The sequence below is a fragment of the Centrocercus urophasianus genome, unplaced genomic scaffold (genome assembly GCF_019232065.1).
Source record: "Centrocercus urophasianus isolate 14NV4802_14NV808 unplaced genomic scaffold, USGS_Curo_1.0 seq_11, whole genome shotgun sequence".
In the NCBI taxonomy this organism is placed as follows: Eukaryota; Metazoa; Chordata; class Aves; order Galliformes; family Phasianidae; genus Centrocercus; species Centrocercus urophasianus.
In genome coordinates, this window is record NW_024884253.1 from 56,019,056 (window position 1) to 56,036,197 (window position 17,142).

A 17,142-nucleotide genomic window follows, 5' to 3' on the forward strand; every position below is an offset into this window, starting at 1 on the left:
TCTAACTTAACAAAGACAGTAAGGGCAAGAATTGTAACTTATATTGAATCCTTCTGAAATTTAGACTAACACCTTATTTGCAGAGCAACAAATCTTCCAGTTGTCCTGTTAGTTGCTGGGTCTCTTAAAGATACTTTGGCCTTAAAATATTTCTCATCTATAGAACAGACAGTAGAAACAGAAAAATCCATTTCTCCTTGCCCTATACACTTACACTCCGCATTACTGGAACATGAAGACTAGAATATTAAACATTGTTCTAGTACAGAAAACTTGAGCTTTCCTGTTGAGTCCATTAAGCACTGATACTGGATAAACCGTTTACCTGAACCACGTAAGTCAGAAATGAGAATTCTCCATACAGGATCCATCCTTACACATCATCATTAGCAGACTTTACCCAAAGACAACAGAGTGGAACTTACTGTTTCCTACTAAAATTCACACAGCAACACAGAAGTTACACAATATAAACTAGCTAAGAAGTGCAGCAAAATAGCTTAGCCTTCAATTGCATGCATCTGTGCAGTCACACCTGCCTAAATCAAGCAGTCCTACAGCTGGCTGTTGGTGAGAAGGACCAGTTTGGCTTTTAAATTTATTATCTGGCTATGTGTAGTAATGTAATACTGAACTTAGCACTGACTAATTCACCCTGTCCTGTTTTATTTTTGTTGTTTCGTGGTTTTTTTTTAGAGAAGACTTTGTGGGTGAGTCTATATCAGATAGATCGGGTCTATCTCAGTAAATATTTTAAATATTTAAAAATACAGGAAAACAAAAGAGAATAAAAAAAAACTTCAAGACTTGAATAAGGTAGAAGGAAAGAATCCCCCGACAGAGTGGTCAGAGGATTTTCTCATCACAGTGTTTCTACTACGGCCTCCACCTGGAGCCCCAAGTAACTTGGAAAATCTTCCTAAATCTTCTCAGAGAGAACTCAGTTCCTTCAGTTCTCCAGAAGATAAGGCATCCCTACTGATAAGTATATAAAGTACCAATGATGAGCTGGCAAGTGACTAGAGACCTTCATAAAACCTTGAGAGGCTATCTGATGTCAAAAGAGCAAATAACCCAGCCAAGTTCAACACAACACTCAAGAGCATGAGCTCACAACCACCACAACGGTACTGCTCACTTCTTCAGTGACTAACCCCAAAGAGAAACTTGCCAAAAAGCACAGAGATAGAAAGAAAAGACAAGTGAACATCCAACCAGATTCACACAGCTGTGCACGTACTCATCAGCCAGTTACCTATGAAGAGGACAGGAAGAAGAGAACCTTTAGAATGCTGGAAAAGCAGTCACTAGAATTAGTTTGTCCTTCCACGTTAGGTGCAAGTTCACAAAGCAGTATTTCAAGCACAACACCTTGTTCAGCATAAACTAAGAAGTACATGAATAAAAGGGAAATAATTTCCCCAGGTCAGAAGCAAGGGAGATTAAGAGATAATGCTTTTCTTTTTCATTTTTTTTTTCTCCACACTAAGCCCACCTAACCCCTAAATATGAACTTTGAGTCTTGCTATAATACAAATAATAAACCTACTATGCACCAATGGAGAGGGGATCTGGAATCATGCTTGCATGTCTAAACTGGAGAGAAAAGTGTCTGGAGCCAAAACAGTAAGTGTTCTGATTTTTCATGACAAATTCACTATACTAGCAATTAAATACTTTTAAAAAGGACAACTATCATGCTACATCGCATCTGACAGTGCAAAGGAAAAGGATAAATAAAAAGCATTGCCTGGAAATACCACACTTTAATGCTAGAAACACAAAATTCTATACTATAACACAATTCTATTGGAACTTACCTTTTAGACAAACTGCTAAATGAATCTTAAATATAAATAATTGAGGGAGAGGGGAGTAAAACCACAATTTTGTCAAAATGAAAACCCAAAGTATTAGGTGTCATAGAAAATGCACGTCATTCTTCCATAAATAAAGTTGCTAAGCAGATTTACTGTGAAACAATTTATGCTGTGTTACATAAATGGCAAAATTCTTCAGTGTCCTTGATTGTAAAGAATAAACCTGTGAAAAGAATCCACTTTTACTACCAGTCACACCATATATTTAACAGGTGTCTATTTTACACACAAGCCTTGCAGATACACAAATAAACACATAAAATGTCAAAAGTATCAGCTATTCTAATAACTTTCTTTTTTCCATCTTTTTCTTTTCCCCCTAAAGAGATGAATAATTGCCTTATTAGACCTGGGTGGATATTTCTTTCTAATTTCTTTACAAGCAAATTGAAATTTGGCACTGAGCAGAAGTGTTTACAATGCACAGAACATGGTTGTCTAGTTACTAACAAGCTACTCCTACTGTAAAAGTGTTCTATCAAGGACTCTCATATCAAGTATACCATGAAGTATATCCATGATAGGGAATAAGCTTTCTCACTGGCCTATTGCTTAACTGCTTCCAAGGCAACACTGAGAAGTCAAGTTTTAGAACCATAGTTATTACTGGTTATAATCCAGAAATCAAAATAAAATACTAATAAATCAACAAGAAGGTCAAAACTAGACGTGAGCTAAAAGTATAAAATAAAAAACTCAAAAGGTTGGAAGGAACAGATGGGGAGAAGAATAGGATTTAAGTGAGAGAAAGATTTAAAAAGCAAGAGTGAACAATGCAAAAACTGCTTTCAAGGAGCTAAAAGCATATAGAAGCATAGAATTTTAGAATCACCAAGGCTGGAAAAGACATCTAAGATCATGCAGTCCAGCTGTCCACTGAATCATTAGAAACCAGAATGTTCATTTACTTTCCACCAAGTATTGAGGATTGAAGGCAAAGAATGTTAACAGAATGGCTGAATGGAACCCAGCTTTTGTTTGCAGAAAGTATGACAGCAGATAACAAGTGCTGAATGAGTAGGAGGACTACAAGTTGTGCCTTGCACAGCATGTCTGTAATCAATGCCTGTGATTAGCCATTATTTTTTATGAGTACTCCTGTACATTTTCTGATATTAGATTTGTTTGTTCAGTCTGAAGGCAAAATCTCAACCAAAGCTATCTGTCCCCCAAATTTCAAGCAGTTGTAACTGAAAAAGCAATACACCTTTCCAATCACTCCACCTTGCCAGCCTAGTATTTAGTTTCTATGCACATCCACACAAACAAAAATATCAGGTGTTCAGTTGTCTCTGGTGAGAGTGACCACAGTCATAGCTGGGCTGTTTTGAAACCAGTGAAAGAATTGGAGATCATTCTTCTTATATGCTTGGCCTATACACTTGTGTCAAAAAGGCTGAAGGTAGGCAGAAGATAAATGTAATGAGAAAATACGATGCTGTCTGTTTAGTGGGTTGCCATGTCACCACGCACTGCTAATACCAGCACATGAATTCAAAAATAGCATGTGCTCTTCTGCCTTCCCAGATGCTGGAAATGAAGAATTTGAGCAGCAAAGAGGCACATGTAAAATGGTTTCCTCCAAAAGCCCACTGTCTGTCTGGCTGCAGCATACCAACAGGACCTCCTAGTTGGCAAAACAACTAGGAAACTGGCATTGCTCTACATTTTTTTTTTTATGCCTAGAACACCCAGAAGATATTTCATTCTAGCAGAAGTGTTTTTCTTCTGTTCTCATGCTGTCCTCTTCTATACCCCATTACTGCTCAGCCTCTGAGATCTGAGCTCCAAAGGCATTTTACCCTTGCAATACAGAAGCAAATGATTATGCAAAATACTGCTATGATGTTCACTCTTCCAATCAAGACATTACATGGTTGTGGCTGCAAGATCATTTATAAGAGTTGATTATTTTATTTTTTTTAATTAAGCAGTTCCTGAAACTGTTATAGATGTTAGATTTCTAGTTGTTTTAGTTGTTTTCACCGATCACTAAGGATGATTGGCTGGCAGATGTTATCAATCAGTCTGCAAAGATTTGCACAGTACTGTGTTTCCAAAAAATGTGCAGTGAATATTCAAGACTCCATCCTGACTAGGTACCCTAATTAGTCTGTCTGATTGGATCTTGTCTTCTATTTTCAACCTGTTCACAAGCAGCAAAGATGTCACTCAGTTTCAGACTCAGTTCAAGTAAAATTTCAACGTGTATAAGAACAGAACCTAAAAAAAGTGAAGCATATAAATTAATAACAATGACAATTCTTAATAAATAAAAAAACCTCTCAATGACTTCTATCTTACATTTGTCTCCATTTGCTATCTGAATCCAAATTATAGTCTCAATTTTTCCACCAATAATACATGTATGCTTCTGTTTGCTTTTTTGTGTTTTACAGTGTTTATTAGAATATCTTTAAATTCATATAAAACACTCTGTGCATTCATTAGTTGGGGCTACATAAAATCTTCATAGAAGCAAAGCAGAAGCTTTTGTTGGCATTGGTGCTTTCAAGGCGTTCCTGTTTACAAAGACTCTGAATTTTCTATTTACCGATACCTTCAGGTCTCATCTTCCAGAAAAATCTTGAAATCAACAAATAGGTATTTGACCTTCCTATTTGCTCTGTTTGTAGTACAGTTAATACCTTACTGAAAACTCAATCATAAAACTAAACAAACAAAAATCCCGGACATTTCTGGTTTGACTGCCTTCAATAAATGCAAAGTTATAAAAGAAATCTGTCAGTTATAAAAGGGAGTAGTCTTCACTTCTAATGCAAGAAGTAAACTTCGATTTCAGGAGAAATTTACCCTGAGACAACTGTATTAGTCAATACATAAAATAATGGCAGTTCTTAGGGAGTAAGGGAATTAGAGATTACTGATGTATCACAGGCTGCCAGAATTACAAACGTGGGGACTTGAACAAAATTTGTTCTGAGCAGTAAGTTCAGTGAGCCTGGAAATTCTCTCCCCACTTTCAATTCTCCCAAAATACGAGAGGGGGGAAAAAAGAAAAAAAAAAAAAAAGAAAAAAAAGAAAGCAAGATTGAGTTTACCTGAGCCACATGGAGCAGACTTAGTCAGTTGAGGACAGAAATCTCAGAACTGTTAACTGCAGTTTTCCACTAAATGAAATAAATAAGTAAATAAATAAAAGACTAACTACTATATTTTTCCTTTTTAAAGTAGTTTGGGAGAAAAAAAAAAATCTTTCCGGTTTTCAAGCATTCAGAATGCATTTTTTTACCACTGTTTCCCAATTCAAGACATAACATATTCTTTCCTTTGACAGCTGAGATCTGAGAGGATCACCCATAACCTGATTCCAGAGCTACTGGATTTAAAGCTCAGAGAAAGCCACCTACTTTTCTCCCTCAGAAGACTACAAGTTGTACAAAAATATGAACACTGAGAGTTCCACAAGACCTAAGACATGGACATTCCCAACCTAAAAAGACAAATGCTCAATAGTACAGGCGCTGCTATATATTCAAATAACTTTCAGATGTCCCAAGTGATCAAAGAGTACCAAGACACAAAAGTTTCAATCTGTTATCAACGTGCTAATGCACTCAGAAGCTGAGTAAAACAAAATGGTCAAAGAAACTCTATTCAAAGTTACGTTTCAGTGTTTTTCTCATTCATTTTCCACATTTCTGTATGCAGACTTTTCCCGTGCTGCCAGAATAGACCTATGACTTAATGCAATGTAAAGTTATGCTTTGAATCTAATTTTGGCATAGTTCCATGCAGTTCTTGCTCTGTTTCCTTAAATAAAAAATACATTAATTGCTCAGGTACACTCCTAAGCAAATACAGTGTTTTGAGTATTACTGCCTCTTGGATGAGCAGATTTGTACATTTTCTACATTGCAATCTACAGAAATGCACCACAAATCTGAAATTTCATAAAACCCAGAATAAAGTGACCAAATCCACTTTCAGCACTATGGGACAGGAAACAAAAATGTTCCCACTTTGTAATCTATTATAAATTTCTACCATTTGTAGCTGAAATCAAGATCTGGACCACTGACTATATTTTCCTCATTTGTTTCCCATGAAAACCAGTTCTGGGTAGGTGTCCATAGCAGAGATTGGTCTGTTTGTTTCAGTTGTTTGACCTACTTTGCATCAGTTTTAGTAAACAGCAGTGTGCCTTCCATTTTTCCTGCTAAGACATTTCCTTTCTTCTTAGAGAAAGCTTTTAAAAAAAAAAGTAAAAAAAAAAAAGTAAGTGCTTTCTTCATGAGTCTTCGGCCTTACGTAGTGGCCTGTCCTCCCAGTGTCCTTCCCCAGGCCCCGAGTCATGCATCACTCATCTTGTCACATTGAACTCCAGATGCTCCTACCCTAGAGAATGCTCTGACTCTGGCAATTTTTCTTCATTCTCACTAACAATTTGGTAATGAAATATTGATTTTTAGTTAGATTCATATTGATGCTATTAGGTTTGCATTGATAAATCATGCTGGCCTCCTGTCTGAGAGGCTAGAAAGTGCTACACTGAACCCTGGAGATTACAATCAACTCATTGATGTGTTAATTTGATGGATTTTTTCGTTCTCTTAGAAGGAGTAGGAGGGGTAGGGGAAGATTTTTCAGTATGGCTGTTGTAAAGTTTTCACAGCAAAATCTGGGATGGTAATTGTGGATTTTTCTGCGTGCATTCACTTTTAAAGTATCTTTCTGCCTATTTGTCCAGAACATAAAAAGAAAGGAGGGGGGGAGAAGGACTCGGGGGTTGAGAGGATATGACACACCTTGTAAACAGAGCTCCAGACTCCCACATGGAGTGGAAAAAATAGGAACAGTTAAATCCCAATTAAACCGTTCAGAGGTCGTAGTCGGAAAGCATTTCCTTCTGCTAAACAGGTCTTCATGTAGCGCTAAATCCCAGGTGAGGTGAAAATGCTGTAGAAACAGGAACCCCCTCTTCTGCTGGCTCCACTCTACCTGGAGAAGCAGCAGTTGGAGGATTACCCCGTCTCCCTCCAACAAAGCGCCACTTAGGGAGCCACTGTCCAAATGCATCTGCAGCCTATTTAAAACAGCTTTCATTGATGGTACTTAATGTCTGTCATTAAGGGACAATGCACGCCGAACCAAAGGATTACGCTGTGAATTCCTTCAAAGACACAGTGTTCCGTGGGGGTACAGCAGCCACTACAGCAGAGGATGAAAAGGCTTTCAGGGTACACCTAAGTCAAAATTTGCTGTATCATTATTCTGTAAAGAAAGCCTTTTCACATTTGGACATTGGCTTCCTTGTTTTCCCTGAAAGTCAATCATCTACACCTCCACCTGCATGCCCCCCAGCTCCAGAGCATGGTAGCAAAGCCTGTTCAACAAGAGACTGATTCTGTATGTAGAACAGACTGAAACTCTGCTTTATTAGTAAAATCTTCCCTTCATTTAAATGGTCTCTCAAATCCTTAAACCAGATGTACTTTTGTTTCTTTTCAGTATTCTCATCCTTTTTTTTTTTGCCCTTTTAGAAGAACACTGGTGGTCAGCCTGCCAGGTCAATGACATCTTCACCAACTCCAAATATCATACAGAGCCTATGTTGGACCAAGGGAACTACCAGAAGAGCCTCACTGAACGACAGTCCACCTACCTTTGATTAATAATTATTGTATAGAGTTGGGGGAGGGGGAGTGATTTGAAGAAACTCCATTATCAACTTCTGCCCTTCCAAGAGTCTTCTCTACTCCATTCAAGGTTGAACCATTAAAAATAATACTACTACTGCATGTAGGGCAGTTTATTATTATCTTATTCTGTTTTGGTGCCAGCTGAAAGAATGGAGGAAAAGAAAAAATAAGTCTATTCTTACCATGAGGAAATGGGCTCCTTTTTCTTGTAACCAGCTTAAATAAGCCACATATGTATTAGGACATTTTCTAATTAACTTCACTTAAAGACTCCCTCACCTCTTCTCTCTCCTTCCTCTCCCTCCCACATGAAAGCAGAGTCCTGTCTTGAAGAAATATGTCCCAATACATAAGGAGGCAATCATCTGTACCTTCAAAGATGATGTCAGTGATGAAACTGTTAGTTAAATTCTGTTGTACTATTGACGTCTTAATGCCACAAACCCAGCTGGTACGAGATCAGTAACGTAAACAGCTGAGTTCAGATTAATCTCTTTGAACCTCGCTGCTGAGCTGAAACCTCGATTTGACAGTCTAAACTGCCAGCTTCATCTTCTTCTCCAGTTATACAGCAGGTAAATGCTTTAAAATAAATAAATAAACAAAGCAGCCTGCTAATGTGAAAAGGTTTCATATGTAGCAAGGAAATCTAAGCTCTGGCAACCATTTCAAGCACAGCTCTGCCTCTTTGCACACGTGTAGTAGTTTGCATTATCACATATGCTGTTAACTAATTTACTCATTTATTTAGATTTTTACAGCACTTATCCCATGCTCCAAGTGTTTTTAGAATTATTTAAACATTCAGTGCAACACTTAACATTTAAATTTACAATTCAGTTAAGAATACTTAGGTTATGGCAGAACAACCAAATTTAAAACTAATTGACTCTACCAAAGCAGCCTCACAGAAAACCCATAGGGAGTTAAAGCTATCAGCCCAGCTCTATCCCAAATGTCTGCCTAAAGAACCTGAGGAAGAAAGGTAAGGCAGACGAGCCTCTGTGCCTCTGTGGTTCAAACTAATACAGGTTCTGATGACCAGGGAAGACAACTCAGGTCCAGCGTCAAAAACACATTAAGAAGGTGTCCTGCCAACAACTCTATTCCTTTAAAAGCCAATTCCAGCCATTCCGTCAATGGCTGACCACATCCCAAACTACTTCATCGGGAGTTATAAATCTATGTCTGCTGAAGTTCACGTCAGCTTTCTCCTATGAGCACAAGGTGGCTCAGGGTTTACACCCACAGCCAAGCGACCATGGCTAAGCAAGTTACCAGAGATCAGTTGAACCTAGATAACTCTCTTTGAGTGCCCTTATAGCCCATCATAAATATGAGGTAATTCAATTTAGCCTGCAATGAAAATAGATTAAGCTAAGTCAAATCACCTTACATTTGTCAAAGGCGAAGAGGACACACACGGAGTGTTTCTGCAGCTTAGCTGATGCATGGTAGCCTGTTAAACTGCAGTAACTCAATTGAAGCTCTAAGCCCTAAACTGCAGTCACTCAGAGGGACTGAAATTCCTGATGCTGAAGCATTTCATTTTTCACTAGATTTTTTTCACTAACCTTAACAATTGCAAGTGACCACAATAAGAGCAAAAGTTACGTCCTGCGGTTTAACTGAAGGCTAATTTAACTAGATGTGCAAATGCTTGCACAGGACTGCACATTTGTATTAAATTTGAAGCCTTCAGGTATTTTCTTCTTACTATCGAAATGCTCCCACTGCCGAGTTAAGAAACGTTCATGAGCCAAAATGTGCCATGAGCTAAATGGAAAGCTCTTGAGAGATTACAGACTTTAGTTAAAGTTCTGCAGTCGTAGCATCACCAGAAAAAAGAATTGCAGTGATAGTGAGAAGAAGGAAGGAAATAAGATTAAGGGTTAAGGTCTGGAAATCAAGTCTTTTCTGACTGATTATGTATTTGTTGATATTTTCAGGGTCTGGATGATTAGGAATAGCACAGGTATCTAGAGGGCTGTATTTTCTATGCAGCAAAGCACACCAGCAAGTTAGGTATTACATATAAACAGTAAATGAATTTCTGATTATTATCCATTTTCCTGATTATTTTCTACACTGTATTTCCTCAAAATATCTTAAATGCACTTGATGCAGTTGGCTGAGATTTTTATGTCACCCCTAATGCAGTAGTGTGAGATTGCTTCGCTACAGTTCAGAGATAAAATCCATTAGAAAACTGCCCCCAGAAATCTCAGGGTATTTTCTGCCTGATCTCTGCAGTTCCCACGCTTTGGACCTTCTATGCACAGCCCCTGCCTCTCCACTTCTCCGGATGTCTCCTTTTTTCATCTTGCAGAGCATCAGCTGACCTCAGTTCCCATTTCACTTTTGGGTCTAGTCATGCCACCTCCTTTCCTAGACGTGGCCACCAGAAGTACAGCAGCTTCTTTGTTTGGCAGTGGGCAGCCACTTACACCACTACTTCTCAGTGGAAGTTCACTTTGCTCAGAAGCACAAATCTGGCAAACTGTGGAAAATTATAACAGTGTACAGGAGTGCAAGATGTGTATTTGACTAAAAAAAGCCTGAAGGATATTTCAGGGAGAGAAAAGGAATGATTCTGCCTAAGAGATAAAGTTTTTAGTGAGTTTAGCTTGATCAGAATCAAGAATCAATGCCTCCATCCACATAGATCCACATTATAGAGCAACATTTCTTGGCTATCCCAGCTCCCACCTCTTTCCCCGTAGCCTCTTCTCCCATGGCCTCTCATCTCAAGATGAGACCACAGGCCCAAGGTCAGCATTTTTCCAGGAGGTGACTTGTGGCTTGCCATGAAGCCTTGTGTGGCTGTCCTCTCCCTGGCCCTCCCCAGTCACACACCACCACTAGAGACTGTGAAAAGACAAACCCCTCTGCCTCCATCTCACCACAGGGGTCTTGTGGAGGGGGTTGCCGAGAACAGGGAAAGAGTAGACACATCATCGACATGCAATATAATCTCCTGCTTGCCAGAATTTCTTAAATTGATGTGGCCAGCAGTGTTCCTGGTAAATGTTAAATTGATTTGGAAAGTCTTCATGTATTGTTTCATACCATGAGAAGCACTCATCACTTCTCACTGGCTATCTGCCCTGCCTGCAAATTGCCGCAGCAAAAACATTCATGAGGCTGTAGCCTGTGGCTTAGCACAAGAGCTAAGAAATTCCCCTCCCCAAGATAACCAAAATATTGGGCAGCTTTGTCTTGAATACAGAGAATTCAGAATTTATTAATGCTGCTGTGCCAGCTGTAAAAGGAAGACTGAATTGTACTTAAAGGAAAATGACGGTAAATAAAGATGTTCTGTTCACTTCAGGCTTACTTAAAGCCTGCTTAAATGTTTGATATCTAAAAGCTCTCCAAACTAACAGCAATAAAGGTATGGAAAACAGTATTATTGAAATGTCAAAAAGAAACAAGAAATATTTTAAAACAACTAATAAATCATCTGATTAAGCTTGAATTGAGAGTACGAATTTGTATTGGGTTTCCTTAAAAGCTACAAGGAAGAATGATTCAAATCAAATTCTGTAGGGTAGGTTTCTTACTTTGTTCTTTTAAAAAACTCTGTATTGTCAGAATTTGATTCTCTATAATATTTTATTTTCCTCTGCTGTTTTACCTCACAGTAGATGCCTCTAAGTATAGCTAGTCACTCTTCCAGTGCCTTTCAACTATTAGCTCTATTTTTTTTTTTAGAAGCTGTTGAACTCACACTGTCCCCAAACCTTATATTTCAGAGGATGCTGTTACATATTAAGCCATTCTGTCTTTTACCCATCTAGTAATTTTGATTTTTTTTCTTTCCTCCTCAGAGTGGATTTTTTTATTATTAAATTCATGTTCCGCATCAGCCCGCTAAGTTGAAGACTGACCTTTAATTTCATTTTGCTTTCAGGCTTCCATTTCCTTCCCTAGAAACTATTTTTTGGTATGTCATTTCTAATTAGAAGTGCATCTGAGTTGCAAAGGATCTCTAATCCCCTCCAACCTCCTGAGCATTTGGATCCAGAGGTCTGGGCAGATGCAGCCAGATAAACCAGCTGTGGAGGCTGGAGCTGGACCCAGGTTGTTACTCCGGAGGCCCACAGGTCACAACTTCAGGAACCAGCATTTCCATGAAAGTCACTATTAGAGAGAGTCCAGCTACTTTATTTTTAAAAGCTTATGGTACACTAACAAGAGGAGCATGACTCTGTTTTTTCCAGCAATTACCCAATTCCCATATAAAAGAGAAAGGTCCCCCGGTTCACCCATTCAGGAACTAGAGTATTGCCTCATAAAACAGACCAGAACTCCCCTGTTATCACTCAACTTGTTCACTGAACTTTAATTATGAGGTATCATAAAAAGAATTGTTTTAAAAACACATTTTAAAACCTGGGCTCAATAAAGCTCGTACTGCAACTGTAAGAGACTAGGCTGGGAGACAAAATAAAATGTCCAAAATAATCTCCTTCATTCTGCGGAATGAGGAAGTCTACTTCCAGCTGAGGGCCCAGGTTTGAAAGACATGGGAATAGCAGAGCTGCCTTATTGTTCATCTCATCATTCTTATCTGCATTTGCTTCCCCACCATTTCTAATATATTAATCAAAACCGGAAGTGACTACTTCTTCTTGATCTTGAAATTTTCACCATGTCTACTGAAAAGCAGAGGAATATATTAAAGACATTCAACATTTTTTTTTATATTTAACATTCTCAAAGTATTAAATGATCTTCCCTACTCATTCCTCCTCCCACCCAAGCAGATGAATTCTCTAGAGGCATTAACAGTCTTGCTGGCTTTTCTGATCTGTGTTTTGGGCAATAACATAGGTAGATAAATAATTTTTCAAGTGTTTTTTCAATTCCTGCCTTGCAACAGAGCTTGTGGCTATCATAGACCAAGTAACAAAGTTGGAAAAATCATTCTCCATTCTTTCCATTTAAGACTTCCTCAGATGAACAGTGCCTCACAAAATCTATCCTAAAATGGACTCCTCTTTTTGCTGGTGGAAACCAACTCACACCCCAGAGGGATTAAATTTCCAGGCAGACAGTACAGACTAAAACTGGGAGAAAGTATCTTCACATGATAGAGAGAAGAAAGGCAAAGAATGATAAAAGGACTTGTCTATGGGAAGACCAAGAAATAAACTCACATCATATAAGGTCCAACCTCATGCCTTTCAGATAAAGCCTTATTATCCATATTTGCTAACAAACAAATGATAGGACTAATATCAAAGGGTGAAGAAAGATCTATTTTGAATAATCCATTCCTAAATACACAATTAGTAACAATAACAAGAAAGGAACATGCCTTCCTCTTTTCCTTTCTCAATTCAACAGCAAGGGTTTCCATATTAGTCTTACCTCATTTGAGGTGACCAGGAATGCTGTGGAACATGGATTTTAGTAGCACAAACTCTCAAATATATAGCTCAGAGTGATAGAGAGTCGTATTCATGGCTTAGTAGATTAATTAATTGAAGGTTATTTGCCATGGGGGGTTGGGAAAGCTACTTAAGTGGCCTGTTAAGCAAAAGCACTTTAGCAATCGTATTGATTTCCTGTGTACACCTAAGCGGCAGTTACAATTTTACTTCACTAGTGAGGGCCTGACCTTCAGCCCTGGATTTGCCTTCTCAGAGCATCCTATATAACATCAAATGATGACACACGATAGCAGAAAGAAACAAGAACGATCTTAACAGGCCCCTAGTGCTTGATGGTTTTCAGGAAATGACTTCTCATATGTAGGCTGCCAGACTCTGTTAGAAATCAACAATATAATATACTGGATTGGCATCAGCATGCAAAGACCAAGGCAAATCTCAGAGGAGATAATCTGTCTCACGTCTCCAGAATATCATTCAAATCTTTGGAAAAATCAGTAGAACAAGCAATAAACATCTCTATCCTTTCCTTAACAATTAGACTGCAAGAAAAAAAATATATATATACCTTTCATGTCAAATAATTAATTAAAGGCGGGGAAGTTGCCATTTTAAGTATGCTCCAAGATACGTATTTTAGTAGAAAACAATCCCCAATGATTTGGGTTTTTTTGTTTCCATCTTGTCTGCTTTCCTTTTCTAGTCTGGTAACCCCAGACACTATTTTAAGCCAACTCTTGCCATAAACTTAGGCTAATGAGTTCTGCTGACTGTATCACTGGGTGAAAGAGATGTGTACATCAATCACATCTGATCAGCAAGGTGGTAGTGCAAAATTCACCCTCAATCACTTCCCTACAACCCAGTCTTGGGGAAGACTATGCTCACTAATAGTTAGAGAAGGCATTGGCCATGATGGTTGATTGCTGATTATAAGGAAATGCAAACGAAACAGAAACCCTGAAGATTCTCTCCAGTGGAAGTATTTCAAGAAGGTGAGGAGTATGTTTTTGAGGGTTATATTTTCATCACTTGGAAGGGAAAAAATCTGTCACTGCCATGCACATTTTCCACCCATGTATTTTTGTGTATCAGATCATCTGGGCTGAGTTGATTTGTTAAGCAGAGTGTTTTCTGCAGAGCTAAGCCAGAGATGAAGAGATTTCTTTGCACCCAAGTCACAGCCCTTAAAGTGAGATTTGAATACGGCCTCCTGAACATGCAACGCCTGTGTGTTTCTTTTGTATGTGAATCAGGTAGAAATCCATGAGCCACATCAACTGGATTGCAATCTTCTGGTAATTATCAATAGGCAGCGTTTTCCTTTGTGCATGACTGCTGGGAAAAATAGTATTTATCTGTATAACCTCTATTCAACATTTTAAAATCTTGCTACTTATTCAGATTATATCTTACTATCATTGTTTCTAGAAGCTATCAGGCCTTGTTGGGAAAGTAGTTATCTTGCTTCTCCAGTCTATTCTCTGTGCTAGAGATAGGCTTTTGTGGAGCTGCAAATCAGAACTTAAAAAAAAAATAATCAGTCCATCAGGATTTCACAAAACCAGCTAATAGGTGACACAAATAAGATACATTTCTTCAGTAAATGAATAGAAAACAAACAGAGGAAATGCTTATCTTCCTGTTTTAATGTTACTTCACTTTTTTCTAATATTTAAAGTCTGGCCACCTGCAAAAGATTACCAAGAGCCTCTGTGGATTTACAGGAATGCTCACAGTACTTGGAGCAAATGAGGTGCTCTCACTAACACACAGCGCTCACTGTCATTCAGTGTGCTAACAGCAAGAGACAGGGCCATCAGAAATGCAATTGTTATTATTTGGTAAAGGCTGGTGGTGACTTATGAGTTTCAGAATGCAGCTTCCTCATTTGTTTAATGTTGAGAGATTACAGTTTCCATTTGCTATGGTTTTATAACGTGCAGGTGGGAAAAATCTCTTTACTGAAAGCATGTTGGTAGCTGATGCCAATGCTGAAATATCCATGCTTAATCCTTGCATAACAATCCTATGTCATATTTGGGTGCCACAAAATGCACAGATCCTGCTGCTGATGCCTGTTGCCAATGGCTGCTGTGGGTGCCAAAGGACAGGGTCCCCTATCCAGGTGCTGCATCCCATCAGAGCAGAGCCAGGCGGGGAACAGCCTGCTTAGTAGTGACACTGCTGTAGACTTGCAGCCCTGAAGCACAACTCCTGACCCTTCTTTCTTCCTGCCTCAGTGCGGGGGATGAATAGAGCACTTCCTGATGCCAGAGAGGTCCTGTCCCGAGGAGTTCTGACAGCCTGGAGAAGGGAGCCATCTGTATGCTAACATTTCAAAAGGCTGGGGATCATTTTATGGATTTCCAGATGGTGGGTAGGGATTGAAAAGTATGTAAGGCATCTTTCCTTTTTCTACCCCCTCAGCCTGGCAGTGTGATACCAGCCTATGCTACCACTTGTCCAAATGGTATCAGCCTCCTGGCTCCCAAAAACAGGAGTTCATTTTTAGGGGCTTCAAGCTGACTGGTGTCTTTAGTACCCCAATTTTGTGTTGCTTCAGATCAAAACCAGTCTGTTGATCAAGTGGCAACCCCAAATCATTTTATACTAGAAAACAAATAGCTTCACAGAATCATAGAATCACAAGGTTGGAAAAGACCTACAAGATCATCTAGTCCAACCATCCTCCTATCACCATTACTACCCACTGAGTTACTAAACCATGTCTTGTAGCACCTCATCCAAACGCTTCTTGAACACTGTCAGGGACGGGGACTCCACCACCTCCCTGCAGGCCATTCCAGTACCTGACCACTCTTTGAGAGTAAAAGTTTTTCCTTATATCTAATCTAAATCTCCCCTGGTGCAACTTGTGGCCATTTCCTCAGGTCCTGTTTGTTGCCTGGTAGAAGAGGCCAAGCCCCTCCTCATCACAACCTCCCTTCAGGAAGTTGTAGAGTGCAGTGAGGTCTCCCCTGAGCCTCCTCTTCTCCACACTAAACAATCCCAGCCACTCCTCATAAGACTTGTGTTCCAGACCCCTCACCAGTTACATTGCCCTTCTCTGGACATGTTCTATGATTCTTCTGTGACCTACTGGCACTACCCAGCTCTGCAGCACCAACCTGTCATCTATGGCACAAAGTCAGGGTGATATAGGGTCCTGGGAGACCCTTGTCAGCTTAGTGAAAAAGTTTCTACATCAGAGCAGGGTCCCAAGCTAAAGCAGTCTGATCCCTAACTCCAGTGCCCCAGGTGTCGCAGTTGTAGTTAACCTCAATTACAAACTGAGGTTAAAAAATCTGAAGTTAATCTTAGTCATATTACCATCAAAATTTCTATATACAGTTTTGTTTGTCCCTCCTCATCATATCCTGAGGCACAGCGTACTTTGTGTGCTTTCACTCAATGCTACAAATGAAGGAAATGCTTTTCCATCCCTTCCCTCTGAACAGCAGCTGAAGCACATATTGTGAGGGATTTACCCAGTGTAACACAGGTAGTAGCTCCTGGAAGTTTTGGGAGCTTTCCTGAGTGCTGGGCTCATTGACCAGGCCACTTCTTCCCAAAAGCTATGAGAAGGGTCAAAAATCACATTCTGCTCAATCTCCAAACAAGCTCACAGAAGACAGTAGTTTCATCCAATTAGAACTGGTTGGTTTTTTTCCTTTTCTTTTTCATACTAAAGTGTTCTGCCCATTGCCATTTGTGAAGGCTGTGGAGGTCTGCAACACGCCCAAAAACACTGATCTCAGTAGCAGGTAAAGGATGAGATCAAAGTTTGGAGTTTGGTGTGGGATTTTAATGCTTTATCTAACAGACCTTGTTAGCAGGTGCCAGTCTGGCCGTTGAAGCATGGGTGATGCCCTCCATTTAGACACAAATTGCATGTTCTACCAAGCTAAGGCCCATCAGAGTTAGCCCTGAGATAAGGAGGACAACAGAACAATTGTATTTGCATGCTAGGAAATACAGAGATCTCACTGCTAATTTTAAGAACTACAGGAGCAGAGATTGTTCACTGTGTCTCAGAAAAATATCCTTTTTCATTTGAAAACTAGTTCCATTCAAAAAGGAAGAAACAAAATATGGCTTAACATACTTCCTTCTTAAGTTAGACTGAAGCAAATTGGTTGTCTACCCTTTCCCTCATATATAAAGTTCTGTACTGTGTGCTTAATTATATCCTACATT